Raw genomic sequence first — 20,693 nt, 5'->3', positions numbered from 1 at the left:
AAAAAAGTCGCTAAGGGGCTCTGAAAACTCACTAAATATAGCGACAAAGTCGCTAAGTTGGCAACACTGTTCATACCTGAGAGTGTCCAGTCTCCAGCCTGGTTCCTTCAGTCCAGCCGACAGCAGCTTCATTCCTGAGTCTCCTGGATGATTGTAGCTCAGGTCCAGCTCTCTCAGATGGGAGGGGTTGGAGCTCAGAGCTGAGGCCAGAGAAGTACAGCCTTCCTCTGTGATCAGACAGCCTGACAGACTGCAGACACACAAAACAACAATCTATCTGTCAACAACCGTTTTCTCTTTGTCACAATAACATCTATCGTCAAAGGAGTTTGCAAAGAAAAGCGTCTGGACTTCTTTAAGTTGCTTGAAGACGTTTCACCTCTCATCCGAGAAGCTTCTTCAGTTCTAAGGTCAAATGGCCGAGAGTCCCAGATTTAAACCCAGTGGGAGTATCCCCCCAAAGAGGGACAAAGGACCCCCTGGTGATCCTCTAATCACATGCGCCCAGGTGTGAAAGTGGGTGTGGGACCTAATCAGCCAGGGTTTCGGGTGAGCTCATTGTGAAACCTGGCCCCACCTTGTCATGTGAATTCCTGAGGTCAGATGGCCCAGGATGTGAGTGGGCGTTAAGGCGTCTGGGGAGGGAACTCAAAACTGGATTATAGATGGCAGACAGTTGGTGTCGTAAACCACCACCTCTGTTCAAAGATGGTCGCTCACAGTGGACATAGATGGCCTCTTTCACTCCTCTTTCAAACCATCTGTCCTCTCTGTCCAAAATGTGAACATTGGCATCCTCGAAAGAGTGACCTTTGACCTTAAGATGCAGCTGGACTGCTGAGTCTTGTCCTGTGGAGGTGGCTCTTCTATGTTGTGCCATGCGCTTGTGAAGTGGCTGTTTGGTGTCTCCAATGTAGAGGTCTGGGCATTCCTCACTGCACTGTACAGCATACACCACGTTGTTCAGTCTGTGTTTAGGAGTTTTGTCTTTAGGGTGAACCAGTTTCTGTCTGAGTGTGTTGCTGGGTCTGAAGTACACTGGGATGTTGTATTTGGAGAAAACTCTCCTGAGTTTCTCTGATACACCGGCTACATAGGGGATGACAACGTTGTTGCGTCTGTCTTTCTTATCCTCCCTCGCTGGTGTCTGATCTTCTTTTCTGTGCCTCTTTGCTGACTTTATGAACGCCCAGTTCGGATAACCACATGTTTTCAGTGCTTCCTTTACATGTGTGTGTTTCTTCTTTTTCCCTTCAGGCTTAGAGGGAACCTGTTCTGCCCGGTGGCTGATTAGGTCCCACACCCGCTTTCACACCTGGGCGCATGTGATTAGAGGATCACCAGGGGGTCCTTTGTCCCTCCTTGGGGGGATACTCCCACTGGGTTTAAATCTGGGACTCTCGGCCATTTGACCTTAGAACTGAAGAAGCTTCTCGGATGAGAGGTGAAACGTCTTCAAGCAACTCAAAGAAGTCCAGACGCTTTTCTTTGCAAACTCCTTTGACTACGATGACCTGGATGACTGAGAACCTTCACAGACAAATAACATCTATCCATTTACATCCATTCAATGTAACTTTATTTATAATTGACAATACCCAAGAGACAACAACAGTCATCTGAAGCTGTTTAACAGTGTAAGGTAACAGCCTCCAATATTAGAGAGAAAGCCTCAAACATCAGACAATCCACTCAGTGTGCTCAGTGTTTCTGTCTATTCCTAACATGATAGCTGCACTTTAGAGCTCTAAAACTGACACATATTTAAACTCTACATGTTACTCAGTACATTCAGTTCTGACACTCGCCCACAGTCCAACAAAGGAAACATGGAGATCACATCAGTTTGTCATCAAAGTCTAATTATTAGGGCAACTTAACCTGTTATTATCACGTTAACTCATTAATTGATTAACATCAGCAATAATTTTAATCACAGTTTTTTTTGTTTGTTTGTTTCTCTTTTTGCCTGTCCCATTTGGTTCTATAGCCGTCAGAATTCAATTTCAATTCAATTCAATTCAATTTTATTTATATAGCGCCAAATCACAACAAAAGTCGCCTCAAGGCGCTTTATATTGTACAGTAGATCGCACAATAATAAATACAGAGAAAAACCCAACAATCATATGACCCCCTATGAGCAAGCACTTTGGCGACAGTGGGAAGGAAAAACTCCCTTTTAACAGGAAGAAACCTCCGGCAGAACCAGGCTCAGGGAGGGCGGGGCCATCTGCTGCGACCGGTTGGGGTGAAAGAAGAAAAACAGGATAAAGACATGCTGTGGAAGAGAGACAGAGATTAATAACAGATATGATTCAATGCAGAGAGGTCTATTAACACATAGTGAGTGAGAAAGGTGACTGGAAAGGAAAAACTCAATGCATCATGGGAATCCCCGGCAGCCTACGTCTATTGCAGCATAACTAAGGGAGGATTCAGGGTCACCTGGTCCAGCCCTAACTATATGCTTTTGCAAAAAGGAAAGTTTTAAGCCTAATCTTGAAAGTAGAGATAGTGTCTGTCTCCCGAATCCAAACTGGAAGCTGGTTCCACAGAAGAGGGGCCTGAAAACTGAAGGGTCTCCCTCCCATTCTACTTTTAAATACTCTAGGAACAACAAGTAAGCCTGCAGAGCGAGAGTGAAGTGCTCTAATAGGGTGATATGGTACTACAAGGTCATTAAGATAAGATGGGGCCTGATTATTTAAGACCTTGTATGTGAGGAGCAGGATTTTGAATTCAATTCCGGATTTAACAGGAAGCCAATGAAGGGAAGCCAAAACAGGGGAAATCTGCTCTCTCTTTCTAGTCCCTGTCAGGACTCTTGCTGCAGCATTTTGGATTAACTGAAGACTTTTCAGGGAGTTTTTAGGACATCCTGATAATAGTGAATTACAGTAGTCCAGCCTGGAAGTAATAAACGCATGAACTAGTTTTTCAGCATCACCCTGAGACAGGATATTTCTAATTTTAGAGATGTTGCATAAATGGAAGAAAGCAGTCTTACATATTTGTTTAATATGTGCGTTGAAGGACATGTCCTGGTCAAAAATGACTCCAAGGTTCCTCACAGCATTACTGGAGGCCAAGGTAATGCCATCCAGAGTAAGAATCTGCTTAGATACCATATTTCTAAGATTTTCAGGGCCGAGTACAATAACCTCAGTTTGATCTGAATTAAGAAGCAGAAAGTTAGCGGCCATCCAGGTCTTTATGTCTTTAAGACATTCCTGCAGTTTAACTAATTGGTGTGTGTTACCTGGCTTCATGGACAGATAGAGCTGGGTGTCATCTGCATAGCAGTGAAAATTTATGCTATGTCTTCTAATGATGCTGCCTAGGGGAAGCATGTATAATGTAAACAGAATTGGTCCTAGCACTGAACCCTGTGGAACACCATAGTTGACCTTAGTGTGTGAAGAGGACTCTCCATTTACATGTACAAATTGGAGTCTATTAGATAGATATGATACAAACCACTGCAGTGCAGTACCTGTAATACCTACAGCATGTTCTAATCGCTCTAATAGGATATTATGGTCAACCGTATCGAACGCAGCACTGAGGTCTAGCAGGACAAGCACAGAGATGAGTCCACTGTCAGAGGCCATAAGAAGATCATTTGTAACCTTCACTAAAGCTGTTTCTGTGCTGTGATGAGCTCTGAAACCTGACTGAAACTCTTCAAATAAGCCATTCCTCTGCAGATGATCTGTTAGCTGTTTGACAACTACTCTTTCAAGGATGTTTGATATGAAAGGAAGGTTGGAGATTGGCCTATAATTAGCTAAGACAGCTGGGTCTAGAGATGCTTTTTAAGTAAAGGTTTAACTACAGCCAGCTTGAAGGCCTGTGGTACATAGCCGATTATTAGAGATAGGTTGATCATATTTAAGATCGAAGAATTAATTAATGGCAGGACTTCTTTGAGCAGTTTAGTAGGAATGGGGTCTAAAAGACACGTTGATGGTTTGGAGGAATTAATTATTGAAGAATTGTTGTCTGAAGACCAGTGTTGGTCAAGTTACTTGAAAAAAGTAATCAGTTACTAATTACTGATTACTTCCCCAAAAAAGTAATCCCGTTACTTTACTGATTACTTATTTTCAAAAGTAATTAATTACTTAGTTACTTAGTTACTTTTTAAAAACACAATTTACAACCTGAATAGTTGATAAAGCGATAGATCTTTCAGCCCAGTGTTTACACTCACTCTTTCAAATAGATGCAAGTAAAACACAGCAGAAAATAAATAAAGTCAAAGACTAGTTGCTCTATTTTCACCTGTAAAGCAGGAGGTTTAGGCGGAGGTTTGCCCTGGTGCAGGTGTGCCGCAGTAGTCAGTTGAAGACTCCGCGAGTTTCTCTGTGAATTTCCCATTCCAGTTGTAGCGCATTCGGTGCTTGCTTGGAAGTTTAGGGGTTTTTTCGCTGTAAAAAGAAGTTTTCTTCCCACGCACAACGGACACTAATGTTTTTGTCACTTTTTATGGAATCAAACTCAAAATAAGGTCAGTACTTCCACGCTTTAAACGCTGCATGCTCATACTTTCTCCCGCACTCGATATATTATACATTGTTGATCTGCAGACAGCTGTTGTCACGAACGTCGCACTCACTTACGTCACTGTCATGAGACACTCTCGCAAAAAACTCACGGTTTTAGTAACGCAGTAACGCAGCGTTCCTACGGGAAAGTAACGGTAATCTAATTACCGTTTTTGCAATGGTAATCCCTTACACTACCCGTTACTTGAAAAAAGTAATCGGATTACAGTAACGCGTTACAAGTAACGCGTTACTGCCCATCTCTGCTGAAGACCAACAAGGATACCAAATGGATTTATTTTGCCAAATGGATCATCATGGCATTGCCGTATTGGTCCATTTGATCAAACTTTGTTGTTATTATTTATTTTATTTTCAGTTGTTACAGATGGGACAGACATGACTGGGGGATAGGAAAGGGAGAAAGAAAGAGAGGAAGGAAAAGAAAAACAGAAGGGAAAAGGGACAGTGAGAAAGGGCACTTACAAAGACAAAGAGAAAGAAAAAAAAAATCTCCTGGATCACCTGTTGAGAGAAAAAGAAGAGAAAACAAGCAAAAAAACCAAAAAAACAAAGCAACATACTAAACACAACACCATCACGTTAATCTAGCTAAGTGTGAACAGCAGTAAATACTAAATATTGAAAGTTGTTGTGCAGCACGCAGGACAGACAGCGCACAATGTGCTTTGAAGTAGCAGCTAAGAAAGGTGTAGTTTATGTCTACGAACAGTGAACACCCGTGTGCACACCTGTGTGGATCAACGCGCTTGTATACAAAAGGTTTCCCCATGTAACGGTCTGCTAGAGGGTGTGGAGGCCCATAGCCCCGTCCCCCAGGGCATGAAGCAGGCATGGAGGAGATCCAGGCTCCAGACATCCAGAGGCCCCAGAGTGCGAGAGCCCAAGGAGGACCACCGGAGGGGCATCCGTGCCACCTTCCTGGGAAGGGCTGAGGAGATCCCCAGACGAGGGGGTCACCCAGTAGCCACGGAGCAGAAGCCAGAGGGGGCTGCACCAGCATGCCCACCGGCTCTGCCGGCAGCCAGCTGTGCCAGAGTGAACCGAGTTGCAGGCCCCGAGGCCGGAGGCCCGAGGGCCCCCTTTGCCCCGGAAGAGGCCTGACCGAGCGACAGGCACCAGGCCCCGCCAAGTAGCCACCGGGAGTGAGCTGGTGCATACCTGAGCGCCCAGCCCCGGACACCAAGAACCACCAATGCACCAACCCCTGAGGGCATCAGTTACCGGCAGGGAGTGTGGTGAGGGGAGATAGGCCTCCACACTTGGAGGGCCTGGGAGTACCCAGGGAGGTGGAGTCTAAGACCCGACCTGACATATAGACACAGACAAACAGGCACACACAGACATAAACATGCTTTCCCACCCTCATGCACACATATACAAACACTCAGCACTCACCCAACGTAGGGACAGACATACATAGACATGTACACACAATCATACTCCCCAAACATACTCTATGCCCCGGGTCCAGGTACCCTCGCCCCCAGAGGGGGAAACGGCACCCAGACCCAAGATATGTGACCCTTTCCCCCGGGGTGGAGGCAAGCAGACCGCCCCAGGCTCCGCAGCAGCAGGGAGGCCAATCGGACAGCCAACACCTCCTCCCAGCCCCCCGCCCCGATGGCTAGTAGAGAACGGGGGTGTGTGAAGACCCCATACCTCCCTCCTCCCGCTCATGTGTAGTGTTGCTGCGTGTTGTTCTAAAGTGCATTTAAAACAAGGGAGGGCATGGTGCTGCTGCCAGAGAGCAGCAGGTGTTAGCACGGCCCCTCCCGAGAACCCTCAATGTCTACATGGATTTAAAATTGAGAGGTAGGCACCGGCGTCAGAGGTAGGGTTGAATACACAGACCGTCCTCTGGACGCCGTTAACGTGGTCACCCTCAAGGCCCTATATATATGTGTGTGTTATGAGAGTGTGAATAGTGTGGATGTCTAAGTTGTGGAATAATCACAGTTTTTAAAATCATGATTATTGTGAAAGTGCTCACTGGCTCTGAATATAAAGCCATGGGTCACAGGAGGGATGTTGACCAGTGCTGGCTTGAAATGGGCGTATTATGCGTCTCAGCCAATGAGAGCATTGAGGGTGGGCCTAATACTTCTGCAGCGCTCACATGACCCAGGACAGAAAGAAAGGGGCGGGGACAGAAACATGGAGACAGGTACAGATCTTTGACATGTTCATTTTAAACTGTTCCAGGAGGCAGTGTTGATACAACTAAAGTTATCTGGAAGCAAAGTTGAGTTTTTTATCATCGGAGTACTTCATGTCTGAAGTATCACTTAAATGCATTACACGCTGTTGATGGCAGCAAACAAACCCAAACAAACAGAGGTGGGAGGCTTGGGCAGACTACGTAGATTCAGCTGGTGGGAGGAGTCTAGATAAACCAAAGAAAGACAAGCTAACAAACGCCACAGTGAAGTGAGTAGCTACAAACTGCAGGTCGATTAGTGTTGTTGAAGAAGTCGGTCTGAGGAACGTTCTTAGGACCAACAAATGACGGCATGTATGAGCCTCAAGACGCACCATCACAAGAAGAACACATGAGCTGTAGAAAAAGGAGAGACTATGAAAGCCACGGTGTTACAACATGAACCAGCTGTTGGTCTCTCTGGAGACTACTGGGCGTGGCTGGGTAACCATGGTTACCTGGGAGTTACAGAAACGTGCTAACATGTGATTCATGTTGCACAGCAGTGGGACATTTGAAATAAAGTCAGCACACTCAGTACAGATAGTGCATCAAATATGATGCTGCTGCCAGACGTCTGCCTTTGAACACGTCCCTGCATCGCGCACAACACCAAGGTTGCCATGGCAACCACAGCTAACAGGGACAACGTGCACAGCTGGAACCCTGCAGGTATATTTAACATGATGTATTTCTCAGTGTCCTGTCTGTGTGTGAGAGACAAACAGCCTCTGTATGTGTGTGTAAATACAGCATGAATATGTAGAGGACATGTTTGTGGATATAAGGACATGAATGCTCTGCGTCATTTGAATCTTTGATTCTTGTTTCTGTTGCAGGTCTGTGACTGAACTTCTGGGAGGAGAAAAGTTGGTTTCATGCTCTGTGATTCTGTGATTTGTCATCTCTCTCAGGTGATGGAGAGCTCAGATGATGACCCCGCCTACGTGGTCAAATTCAAGTCTACATTCAGAACAGACCTGGAGACACGCAAGCAAAATGCCAACATTGTATATGTGAAACTGCTGCTGCACTGGAGCCAGATTCAAGGAGCTCAAGTGTTTACCCAGATCTTACTGAACTTACTGAGGGAACAGAGGGTTGTTGGAGGGAAACCTGTGGAAGCAACAACATCCGAGCCACCAGAGAAAAAGTTGCCCTATTGGTGCTTCATCAGAGTGTGAACAGGAGGAAGACTCAGCTGAGAACAGTGTGGTGGATACAGAGCAGAGCCCACCATCAGTACAGAGGCCTGTCCATTAGAGTGCTGCTCCAAACATGCAGCACATGTACTTGGCCACAGCTGCAACATCTGTACCTGTGAGAGCTTGTTCTCTGTTGCTGCTCATATTGTACAGAAGAAGAGAGTTTCTTTATCATCAGAAAATGTCAGTGAGCTTGTGTCTTAGCAGCTGGCTCGGTGCAGAGGAGGAAGAACATGTCAAGTCAGAGGAAGATAAATGCAGTTCATGTTGTCAACTCAACCTGGACGACTGAAAGAGTTTTTCTTTGTCTTGTTTCTGACTGAGATTCTCCAAAGGAAATCCAGCACAAACACACACTTCACACACTCAAAGTCCTGCACAGTAAATGAGCTGATGAGCGTTTGTGCTGCTGCCTGATAACAGAACAATAGTTCTGCTGCTTCCTGTTCTGAAAACACACATTTATAAATGTTCACTTGCTGTTGGTCAAAGGTATGTTGGTGGCTCTGGACTCTGAGGGGAACTTTGTAAAAAACTAGATCAGATGTTGACGTCCTGGCAGAGACAAAGAACTTTGATTTGATATTTGATCAGATTCATGTTTCAGCTCAGACTGACAGAAATATTTGAACTGCTGCTGTGTTAAAGGGAACACTGCTGTTAGAAAGCACCTGATTTGTTTCTGCACACTGAATGTTGCACTTCTCATACTGCAGTACTATTAACATAAGGACACAATACACTACTTTGAACTCATGATTGAATGTTGCTGTAACAAAGCCATTAATGGTGATTCAAAGTGTTCATGGTTTCCCAGCACAACAAATGACTGTACAAGTGTGACTGATCCACTTTCTAATGTGTGTGTAGCCACACTGTGTGTCACTGTGTCACAGGTGAGTCTGTGGATCCAGGTTCTATGAGGAGAACAGGATATAGTGACTGAGTCCAGCAGCTTAAAGTCTGACTCCATCCTCCATTTAAATAACTCACACCAACAACTGAACAGCTTTGCCTTTGTGCAGCTGACACTTCATTTTAATGTCCTTCTATTCTGGTTCATCTGGTTTCAGTTTCTATGAGCACACAGGTTTCATCAGTGACTCTGTGACCTCAGTAATCTTTGCTGGGCCTTAATGCTCTGAACAAAGCTGCACATCACAAGACTAAATAGAAACAGTCTTTCATTTCTCACTGCTGTTTGACTTCAGCTCTCAATGTCCCACCATAACCCATGGAAAGAATTACTGTCCATCCAGGCTCCTGAACATGAAGCTGATGAAGGTGGAGTATTGTGAGGGCTGATGGAGATGATGATGATGAATCCAGGAGCAGTGGGTGGATGGCAGCATCAGCATGAAGGATCAGTGTGAGAACACATCATCATCCACAAAGAAAACCAGTCTGAGTGTCTGACGCTCTGGTTAGAAAGACGCAGTCCCAGCAGTTAGCTTGTCTGCTAGTTAGCCGAGAGCTAACTCGTACATTGAATACCAAACTGTGTAAACCAGGGGTGTCAAACATATGGCCCGTGGGCCAAATCCAGCCCTTGAGATAATTTCATAGGTCAAATATTGATGAATTTTCAGGCTTGCTGATAATCAATGTGAGCACGGCTGAGGTTTTATTCTGATGAGCAAACCATGTGGCCAAACACTTTAAGAGACAGACTGGGATCATACCAGTATGTGAAAGAAGACGGAAATGTCCCATAGACAGCAAGGGTGGTAGTAGAGACCAGGTACACAGAGAAATGGGAGCTGTACTGAAATGCAAGCATGTCAGGAAAGAGTGAAAAGGCAAAACGAGCAGCATCTGGCTGCATCTCAGTGATACTGGAGACCACAAAGCTGAGTGCAACATTTATATAGGAGATATACAGGAGACGCTGAGAGTAGAACTGATAAAATTAGGAGCTGGCTAAAGTGAGACCCATTTTTATTTCCACCCATTTTTCATTGTGGAGGACAAAAGGTTTCAAACTGGTCCAGGTCTTAAACCTCACGTGTTCTTCCTAATAGCAGTAAATGGATAAAAATAAGGCTTTTATGAAAACACTGAATAAAACTTGCTGCCTTTAAAAAGACTAAATGTACAGTTCAGTATTGAATACTACATAAAATAAACTATATATAAAGTGTGTCTGAATGGCAGAGATGCAGAAATATGTGCATGTAGCACAGAGCCACGGCTCAGTGTCTGAATGAGTCTCACAGACCTGAATGTGCTGTTGAAGCCATTTATAATTCTAACGTAATTCTTTACTCGTTTGATCTGCTCCTTACCACAAGCCACCAGACGTAGAAGGTTTTGGACTTTTAACTATATTTTCTTACGTTTTACAACTTTTCTTACTGTTAAAAACCTCGTTATGGCCATTCATGCTATACAAAGTAATTAGACGTGTGGAATCTACAGAAATGTCAGAATCTCAGCTGAAAGGTCACAAAACCATCTCAACAACCACCAAACAGCTGAAACAGCAGGTGAACAGATTACACAACAAAGATGTAAACACAAATCCCCCTGATCATCTGTTTTTTAAACATGAAGCGTAGTTTTGGACGTTCATTTACTGCTGGTTCAGTGAATTTTGGTTGGACAGTGATGAAACCTGCAGTCTCAGAATCTGTGAGAAGTCTGCTTTCAGCATGCAGCAGCATTGTTGTGTTGTGTGCTGTGGATTCACCTCTGCAAACTCATCACTGTTTTACCATCATGTTTCTACTTAGACAATAACAAAGGAAGCAGTTCCCAGGAACTACTTCCTGTCTTGTTAACATAAGAGTATGTTGCCCTTCAAAACACCTCCACTTCTCCTCTTATTAGAGGACTGCCTTATTATTAATCTGCTAATTCTGTCAGTTGATGAAAGAAACATGCTTGATCTCACCTGAGAGTTTCCAGTGTACAGTGTGGACTCTTCAGTCCTTCAGACAGAAGCTTCACGCCTGAATCCTTCAGGTTGATGTTACTCAGGTCCAGCTGTCTCAGATTAGAGGTCTGAGAGCTGAGACCTGAGGCCAGAGCTTCACAGCTTCTCTCTGACAGGTCACAGTGACTCAGTCTGAAAAATAACAGATAAACTATTACAAAAATAAAACACTTATGTTGAAGTGTAATGAGATACTATTATATTTAGCAATATTTAATCTTGTTTTGTCAGGAAACTGAGCACTGATGCAGAGCAACATGTGGAATTAAATGTCAGTGGCAAGACATTTTTAAACATTGAAAGAATACAGAAACAGTCAGAGTTTTGTTCAGAGAACTACGTGCGCACGGGTGAGTGATCAGGTGATACTCACCCCGAGGCTTTGCAGTCAGCTTTATTTATACATCGCAACATTCCCTGTTTTTTCAGGCTTTAACAGACAATCTGGGCATGTATAGGACACAGTGTGTGTGTGTGTGTGTGTGTGAGTGTATTGTCTATCTCGAGGAAAACAGAAGCCAGTTGGGTCCTGTTTCCAAGGGTGTCTGCAAGAGACTTTCACAGGAGTCAGCGATTACTGCAGGGCTCATGTGTATGTGTGTGAGAAGAAGCAAAGACAAAACATAAAGATATGTGAACACTATGTGCTTTCCAAGCCTTTCTTAACAGGAGCATATGAGTAAATGAGTAAATGGAGCATTATAAGGAGAACTGAGTAAATGAAACATTAAAAGGGAAGATGTATCAAAAAGGAAAAACATCATAAAATCACAAAATCCCTTAACATTCCCTGCTGTTGTTCATATATATTTATGTACTTCAACTACTAGTCACTTGCAGAAGCATTTTCAACTAGAGTATCATCTTGTGAAAACGTACATGATCAACTTTAGTGGGTTTACACAGTTTAGTGCTTAAAAAATCATCTTCTTCAACTTGTACCTTTTCTCGAGCTTGTTCAACTTGAGATAATGCAATGTAAGCTTGCACTCTTACAGTAAACATTTTGCTTATCATACTCCGAATACAAGGCAGTACACATGTGGAAAATAAGCAAAGTAACATAAGGAGCATTCCAACGAATGTTAGTCCTTTTGTGAGTAATGACTTCCATGACCCGCTAAGCAGCCATGTGAGCCAGTCCTCTGTGTTTTGCGTGTAATCTTGCTGCTGTACTCGTCTGAGCTGACGTAGCGTGTTCAGTGTGTCAGACAAGTTGGTGGAATGCACATTATCAGGTGTTTTGCATTAAGAGGCATGTGCGAACAGATGTAATAGTTTCTGTCTCTTGTGGAGTTGTACACATAACGGTACCAGGCATTGTTCATCCATGGGTGGTTGTGATCTTGTGTCATGTCGTCTGGATGTATTGCGTCATGTGTCAATCTTGTCCTTCTTCTTCTGAAATCAGCGACAGCAGTCCCAACAGAATTGTGACACTGGCCACCAGAACGAGTAGGGTCTTCATGATGACCGAACACACCTGGTCCTGTGAGTGAGTAGACTAGGGGCGAGAAGAACAAGGGCGGGATTTTTTTAATTATTGAGTTAACTTCAATAATTAATTCCTCCAAACCATCAACGTGTCTTTTAGACCCCATTCCTACAAAACTGCTCAAAGAGGTCCTGCCATTAATTAATGCTTCAATCTTAAATATGATCAACCTATCTCTAATAATCGGCTATGTACCACAGGCCTTCAAGGTGGCTGTAGTTAAACCTTTACTTAAAAAGCCATCTCTAGACCCAGCTGTCTTAGCTAATTATAGGCCAATCTCCAACCTTCCTTTCATATCAAAAATCCTTGAAAGAGTAGTTGTCAAACAGCTAACTGATCATCTGCAGAGGAATGGCTTATTTGAAGCGTTTCAGTCAGGTTTCAGAGCTCATCACAGCACAGAAACAGCTTTAGTGAAGGTTACAAATGATCTTCTTATGGCCTCTGACAGTGGACTCATCTCTGTGCTTGTCCTGCTAGACCTCAGTGCTGCATTCGATACTGTTGACCATAATATCCTATTAGAGCGATTAGAACATGCTGTAGGTATTACAGGTACTGCACTGCAGTGGTTTGTATCATATCTATCTAATAGACTCCAATTTGTACATGTAAATGGAGAGTCCTCTTCAGACACTAAGGTCAATTATGGTGTTCCACAGGGTTCAGTGCTAGGACCAATTCTATTTACATTATACATGCTTCCCTTAGGCAGCATCATTAGAAGACATAGCATAAATTTTCACTGCTATGCAGATGACACGCAGCTCTATCTATCCATGAAGCCAGGTAACACAGACCAATTAGTTAAACTGCAGGAATGTCTTAAAGACATAAAGACCTGGATGGCCGCTAACTTTCTGCTTCTTAATTCAGATAAAACTGAGGTTATTGTACTCGGCCCTGAAAATCTTAGAAATATGGTATCTAAGCAGATTCTTACTCTGGATGGCATTACCTTGGCCTCCAGTAATGCTGTGAGAAACCTTGGAGTCATTTTTGACCAGGACATGTCCTTCAACGCACATATTAAACAAATATGTAAGACTGCTTTCTTCCATTTGCGCAACATCTCTAAAATTAGAAATATCCTGTCTCAGAGTGATGCTGAAAAACTAGTTCATGCATTTATTACTTCCAGGCTGGACTACTGTAATTCTTTATTATCAGGATGTCCTAAAAACTCGCTGAAAAGCCTTCAGCTAATCCAAAATGCTGCAGCAAGAGTACTGACAGGGACTAGAAAGAGAGAGCATATTTCTCCTGTTTTGGCTTCCCTTCATTGGCTTCCTGTTAAATCCAGAATTGAATTCAAAATCCTGCTCCTCACATACAAGGTCTTAAATAATCAGGCCCCATCTTATCTTAATGACCTTGTAGTACCATATCACCCTATTAGAGCACTTCGCTCTCGCTCTGCAGGCCTACTTGTTGTTCCTAGAGTATTTAAAAGTAGAATGGGAGGCAGAGCCTTCAGTTTTCAGGCCCCTCTTCTGTGGAACCAACTTCCAGTTTGGATTCGGGAGACAGACACTATCTCTACTTTCAAGATTAGGCTTAAAACTTTCCTTTTTGCTAAAGCATATAGTTAGGGCTGGACCAGGTGACCCTGAATCCTCCCTTAGTTATGCTGCAATAGACGTAGGCTGCCGGGGATTCCCATGATGCATTGAGTTTTTCCCTTCCAGTCACCTTTCTCACTCACTATGTGCTAATAGACCTCTCTGCATCGAATCATATCTGTTATTAATCTCTGTCTCTCTTCCACAGCATGTCTTTCATCCTGTTTTCCTTCTTTCACCCCAACCGGTCGCAGCAGATGGCCCCGCCCCTCCCTGAGCCTGGTTCTGCCGGAGGTTTCTTCCTGTTAAAAGGGAGTTTTTCCTTCCCACTGTCGCCAAAGTGCTTGCTCATAGGGGGTCATATGATTGTTGGGTTTTTCTCTGTATTTATTATTGTGCTATCTACTGTACAATATAAAGCGCCTTGAGGCGACTTTTGTTGTGATTTGGCGCTATATAAATAAAATTGAATTGAATTGAATTGAATTGAATTGAGAGAATCAGAGGAGAAGAAGTGAAGAGAGAACAGCAGTAAAACAACACTGAATTGTTCAGTGTGCTTTTGATATCAACACAATGTGTCAAATTTATTTATTTTGTATTTGTTTTAGTAGAATTGATGATTATCACTTAGATAACAACCACAGGCCAGTCTAAGGAGCTTGGAAAGAAAAGCGTCTGGACTTCTTTAAGTTGCTTGAAGACGTTTCACCTCTCATCCGAGAAGCTTCTTCAGTTCTAAGGTCAAATGGCCGAGAGTCCCAGATTTAAACCCAGTGGGAGTATCCCCCCAAAGAGGGACAAAGGACCCCCTGGTGATCCTCTAATCACATGAGTCAAGGTGTGAAAGCGGGTGTGGGACCTAATCAGCCAGGGTTTCGGGTGAGCTCATTGTGAAACCTGGCCCCACCTTGTCATGTGAATTCCTGAGGTCAGATGGCCCAGGATGTGAGAATTGAGATCACGATTCTCTCACGATTTTCTTTTCCAATATAAATATTTATTGCGCTTATTAACTGCACATCAACTTCGTAACAGAAACTGAACATAAAAACAAATTATAAACATAAAAACAATAAATGCCTCACATTTTGTGGTTGCCGCAAAATGTTGTACTGCTTGTAATTCCGTCTCCACCGTTGCTCGACACTGCGTGTATAGAGCAGGTAGTGCAACAATAGAAAAATAGTTGTGGGACGGCACTGTGTAGCGTTTGTCTAGGGTGTTGATCATTTTCCTAAATCCCTCGTTTTGCACAGTGTTGATATATCTTTGGTCAGGTGATAAGTAATAGCCTCCGTAATTTCTTTGTGCCTGCAGGAGTTCAACGTGTATAGGGAAGCGCTGTATAAGGTTCCCGTTATTGATGTTTGGGTGGTTGACCGGGACGGATTTTCTCCAGTCACTTTCTCATCATCCCTGACGTGTTCTACGTTGTTTTTCCCTGCCAATTTGAGCATCACGGCACAGCTTCTGTACCACGTGGTACAAGGCTCCGCCCTTGTCATTTGTTGAGCAGGAAGAGGGAGCGCTTGTTTTCATGCAGATTACGTCCCGGATCAAAATGCGGTACAATCGTCGCGTCTTTTTTTTTTCTTCTTTTTTAAAATCGTTGTCATTTGGAAATGAGATCGCACATAAGTATGAATCGAGATCGCGATTTTCTAACGATTAATCGTGCAGCCCTAGGTGAACTTGATGTTTTTATCAAAAAAGTTATCGTCTATGTAGACCACACCTGGGTCAAAATCAAGACACAAGAAGTGGAATCCTTCACTGCACACATTGAAGACAATGGCAACCTCAACATTGAAGTTTACCGGAAGCCCACACACACGGACCAGTACCTCCTCTTTGACTCCCATCACCCTCTGGAACACAAACTTGGAGTAATTAGGACCCTACACCACCGAGCAGAACATGTTCCCTCTAAGCCTGAAGGGAAAAAGAAGGAACACACACATGTAAAGGAAGCACTGAAAACATGTGGTTATCCTAACTGGGCGTTCATAAAGTCAGCAAAGAGGCACAGAAAAGAAGATCAGACACCAGCGAGGGAGGATAAGAAAGACAGACGCAACAACGTTGTCATCCCCTATGTAGCCGGTGTATCAGAGAAACTCAGGAGAATTTTCTCCAAGCATGACATCCCAGTGTACTTCAGACCCAGCAACACACTCAGACAGAAACTGGTTCACCCGAAAGACAAAACTCCAAAACACAGACTGAACAACGTGGTGTATGCTGTACAGTGCAGTGAGGAATGCCCAGACCTCTACATTGGAGAGACCAAACAGCCACTTCACAAGCGCATGGCACAACATAGAAGAGCCACCTCCACAGGACAAGACTCAGCAGTCCACCTGCATCTTAAGGATAAAGGTCACTCTTTCGAGGATGCCAATGTTCACATTTTGGACAGAGAGGACAGATGGTTTGAAAGAGGAGTGAAAGAGGCCATCTATGTCCACTGTGAGCGACCATCTTTGAACAGAGGTGGTGGTTTACGACACCAACTGTCTGCCATCTATAATCCAGTTTTGAGTTCCCTCCCCAGACGCCTTAACGCCCACTCACATCCTGGGCCATCTGACCTCAGGAATTCACATGATAGGGTGGGGCCAGGTTTCACAATGAGCTCACCCGAAACCCTGGCTGATTAGGTCCCACACCCGCTTTCACACCTTGGCTCATGTGATTAGAGGATCACCAGGGGGTCCTTTGTCCCTCTTTGGGGGGGGATACTCCCACTGGGTTTAAATTTGGGACTCCCTACCAATTGACCCTTAGAACTGAAGAAGCTTCTCGGATGAGAGGTGAAACGTCTTCAAGCAACTTAAAGAAGTCCAGACGCTTTTCTTTGCAAACTCCTTTGACTACGATGACCTGGATGACTGAGAACCTTCACAGACAACCACAGGCCAGGTCTAAATTGCACTTTGGTAACAGTTACACCCAGAAATTTTTTTTCCATTGTTTTAACACTCGCTTTCACTTCAGCTTCACCAACAACAGCACAAGCAGAGCAGCCCACTGACTGCGTGGCCGTGACGGCGCCCCCTGGTGACTGTAAACCACTACAACATGTAGACGGCCGTCTGCTGCTCATTTCTTTGCCACCATCACAGGAGCTCTTTATCCTGTTCTTCACTCTCATTGGTTCTTTGTCTGCTTGTTTTTACAACAGTCATCATTGTGATTATTAAAAGAAGACAATCAGCTGTGACTAAATGCAGCTCCTACAGCAGTGATGGGAACAACTGCTGAAGCTAATCCAGTATCAAAGCTCAGGAACCAGCAGCTCCCACCTCGTTTTCTTTGAACAACTATTTTTAGCTGCTGTGTTTCTGTGTTTCTGCAGACCTCAGACATCCTGCTGCTCTGCAGAACTGAAGCTCTAAAGGGCTCAGCCTTTATCTCCAAGAAACAAAGCTGATCATGGAGACCCAGCAGGTCAGCTGATCTGTGGACAGCACCAGCATCTTTAAGTAAGTCTGAGAGCTGAGCAGTCTTTGGAAGCCTGTCTGATAGTCTCAGAGCAGCATTTGGATCATTATTTGGCTTTTCTTCTATTATTGTGTTTAGTTTCTGCTTCACAGATGTTCTCTGAGATGTTTCCCACTGTTGGACAAACTTTCACAGTTTCTTCATAAAGGAGATCTCCTGTGGAGTCCATCTGTGATAATATGTTAAACACTGAATTATGATTCATATCTGAATGTACTGACTGTTAATTATTGATGAGAACATAATCAGTAAATATAAAGATGTTTGAGTTTGGCTTTGATGAATCAGAATAAAAGTAATAAAGTAATGATTTTAGAGACAGGCCTAACTCAGGCCAGCTGACAGCCTGTGTACAAACAGACTTCAGCCATATGAGAGTGAGTGTGAGTGAATGAGAGCACACAGGACACTCTGATCTCTGAATGTGTGACTCAGTGAAGAAGAGGATTGTACTGGATATACTGTGACTGACAGAGTTTAAAGAGAAAGGTGTTTGGATTAAAATGGATTAAGCTAAAGTGAACGTGCTAATGAAATCTGAACTGACTGAAATGTGAAGTGAAGATAATTCAGATGTGAAAGAGAGAAACTGATAATAAGGTGGGGCTGGAGATCAAACACCTGATTGGCTGAGTAGATATCAGATCGACAGTTTCACAGTTTTCCCTGTGGATTATAACTTTAAGAAGATGTGACATTCATCAAGGAATCCTGCTCTCTGGATTATTTCCATGAACACTGAGCTGGAACACATCTACAGTGCTGGAAGTGCCCATCTCACCACCAACCTCTCTGTGCACATTCACTGTTTAACCCTTTGTGAGACACTAAAGGTGTAAATCTGAGTATTTATCTATGTTAGTGCGAACACCTCTAACAGGTTGGTTTAGTCTTTCCAAGTCATAACTTCCCTTGGATCTGCGGTCCAGGCTCCTAAAATCATCCTAGTTTAACAAGCACTACAATCTAGAGGAGAGCTGCACTAACAGGTGTGACTGATGAGATCTGACCTGCAAGGATACTCATGTTTATGTTTCAGGACAAGCAGGGAAGACCTGGACATCAACTCTGTCAGGCTGCCTGAGTCCGCTCACCCACATCAGCTCAGAACTCTGCATTATCTACTGAGTCAGACTCAGAGGATCAGGGATCAGAAGTTCTACACAGAGCTGAACCAGACTTCCTGTATAGAGGTCTGTGGGCCTACTGATCCACAGTGTCAGCACAACTTTCACATCATATTCATCTCAGCACAACTAAAACATGTGACTGACCTCAGAGTTTCAAGTCCACATCCTGGACTCTCCAGGAAACCACACAGATGCTTCACTCCTGAATCCTGCAGCTTGTTGATGCTCAGGTCCAGCTCTCTCAGATGGGAGGGGTTGGACTTCAGCACTGCTGCCAGATAATCACAGCTGATCTCTGACAAACCACAGTCCCTCAATCTGTATAAAGAATGAAAGATGTAAGTTTATTAGACAAAGTGCTTGAAATCATTCAGTGTTTCATCATCTGTTCAGAGCTGAAGAAGGTTCAGAATGTAGAAGTTTAGAAAATGGAAACTCCAAACAGCTGAAGCCAACAGGAAGCAGCTTCAAACAAACACAACAAGAGAAAAAACTCTGAATGTTTCACATTAAAGTCGTACATTTATCATAAAAACAGGACAAAGACTTGAAAAAGTCGTGTTTTTCCTTCCAGGAACCACAAGGCTTCACTTTTAAAGGTGAAGTGTGAAAGAAATGCACATACTTGAAGTCCAACACCTACTGTCACGGTTCTGGGTCCGTCGGACCCAGTATTTTGAGTTTATTATGTTTTGGTTTACTTTTGCATCATGGATTATTCTTTATGTTTCTCTGGTACTTTGTGTTTCAGTTATCTTGGGGTTTTGGATTGTTTTCTCATTCTCTTGTGGTGGTGATGATGATGGTGATTATTATTATTATTATTAGAGTTTCATGTTTCTGTTATCCATGTTTTAGGAATTGTGGTTTCACTTATAGTTCAGTTCCGTGTGTCATGTTCTGTCTCTCTGTGTTGAGTCCGTGTCTCGGAGTAGTGATTCATGTTTCCTGTTTTATTGTGAAAGGCTTTGTCTTAGGTTAGTGTGTCTGGCTTCGCTCCCCCGTCTCGTTAGCCCTGATCTCTCCCAGCTGTGTCTCCCTTCTGTTGCCCATTCCCTCATTACTCCCCTGTGTATTTTAGCCCTGTGTTTTCCTCAACCCAGTGTCGCGTCGTACCCTCGACTTGCTGTGTGTTCATTAGTTCCAGCCCTCCTGCACCTCTGTTTTGAGTTTTGTTTGTTGTGAAGTTTGGTCTAGCAATAAAGCTGCGTTTTCAGTTTAAATCTCGTCTCCGAAGAGTCCTGCACTTTGGGTCCACCACTCCTGCCTGCCTGCCACACAGTCCACCATGACAGCTTTTTCCAGTCACATGATTAAAGCAGACAAACTACAAGCTCATTTTCATTCCAACAAGTCATCTTCTGACCTGGACTAACAACACTGGTCTCTATGTGCAGCTGGCTGTGAGACCAGTGCTCAGGGAGCGTCTACAAAGTGCGACACTGAAAGAACATCACACACTCATTTGCTTCCATCATCCAACCTGAAGAGGAAACAGAGACGGCTCCCCTTCAAAGTAAAAGCTGCTCCTTTTGGACACAGTATCAAAGAAAGTCTACAGTATAACATAGAAAAGACAGAAACAAGTTTTGGTTGTTTTTAAATTGTGCAGAAATGAAACTACACTAAGCTCAATTATGTGACAGACATTTCATCCCATGTCAGTTTGGCCTCATCCTGGGCCGGATTATCCAGCACACACTCTGACCACAGGCCCAGGGGCCACGCACAGCTGGGCTCCATCCAAGAGACAGGAAACAAACCAACACAATAATAAAAAGCACCATGTGATCTTCTTACATCTTCAAGACAAACATAGTAAAAACATATTTGTTTCCTGATAAAATGATGTGACAGGTAGAACAGAGTAAAGTGGTGGTGTTACAGCCTTTCTCCCCTCTGCTGCCGAGGCTGTTAGTCTCTCCCAAACTCAGCTACAGGACTTCAAATGAATGAAAGCAGCAGAAGTGGCTTTACAAATGAAAGAGGAAGAGGAGAAGAAGAGGAGAGGGAGGCCACCCTGACCATCACTCCAGCTGAAAACATCACACTTCCATTAAAGTTGGTGAGAAAATGTTGAGCAGG

At 43.7% G+C, this 20,693-nt stretch overlaps 1 non-coding gene across 1 annotated transcript; it reads right to left on the bottom strand.

Moving 5' to 3' along the window:
- Positions 1 to 218: 218 nt before the first annotated feature.
- LOC109195252 (uncharacterized) lies at positions 219 to 18,814 on the bottom strand. The gene is made up of 3 exons (XR_003214755.1): positions 18,753 to 18,814; positions 10,870 to 11,043; positions 219 to 250 (listed from the first exon to the last, which is right to left on the bottom strand). It is a non-coding gene; the product is annotated as an uncharacterized LOC109195252 (transcript).
- Between the last annotated feature and the right edge of the window lie 1,879 nt (positions 18,815 to 20,693).

This window comes from Oreochromis niloticus, linkage group LG3, assembly GCF_001858045.2.
Source record: "Oreochromis niloticus isolate F11D_XX linkage group LG3, O_niloticus_UMD_NMBU, whole genome shotgun sequence".
NCBI lineage: Eukaryota > Metazoa > Chordata > Actinopteri > Cichliformes > Cichlidae > Oreochromis > Oreochromis niloticus.
The sequence above is the reverse complement of the archived record's forward strand: the minus strand, read 5'-3'. Positions and strand labels throughout refer to the sequence as shown.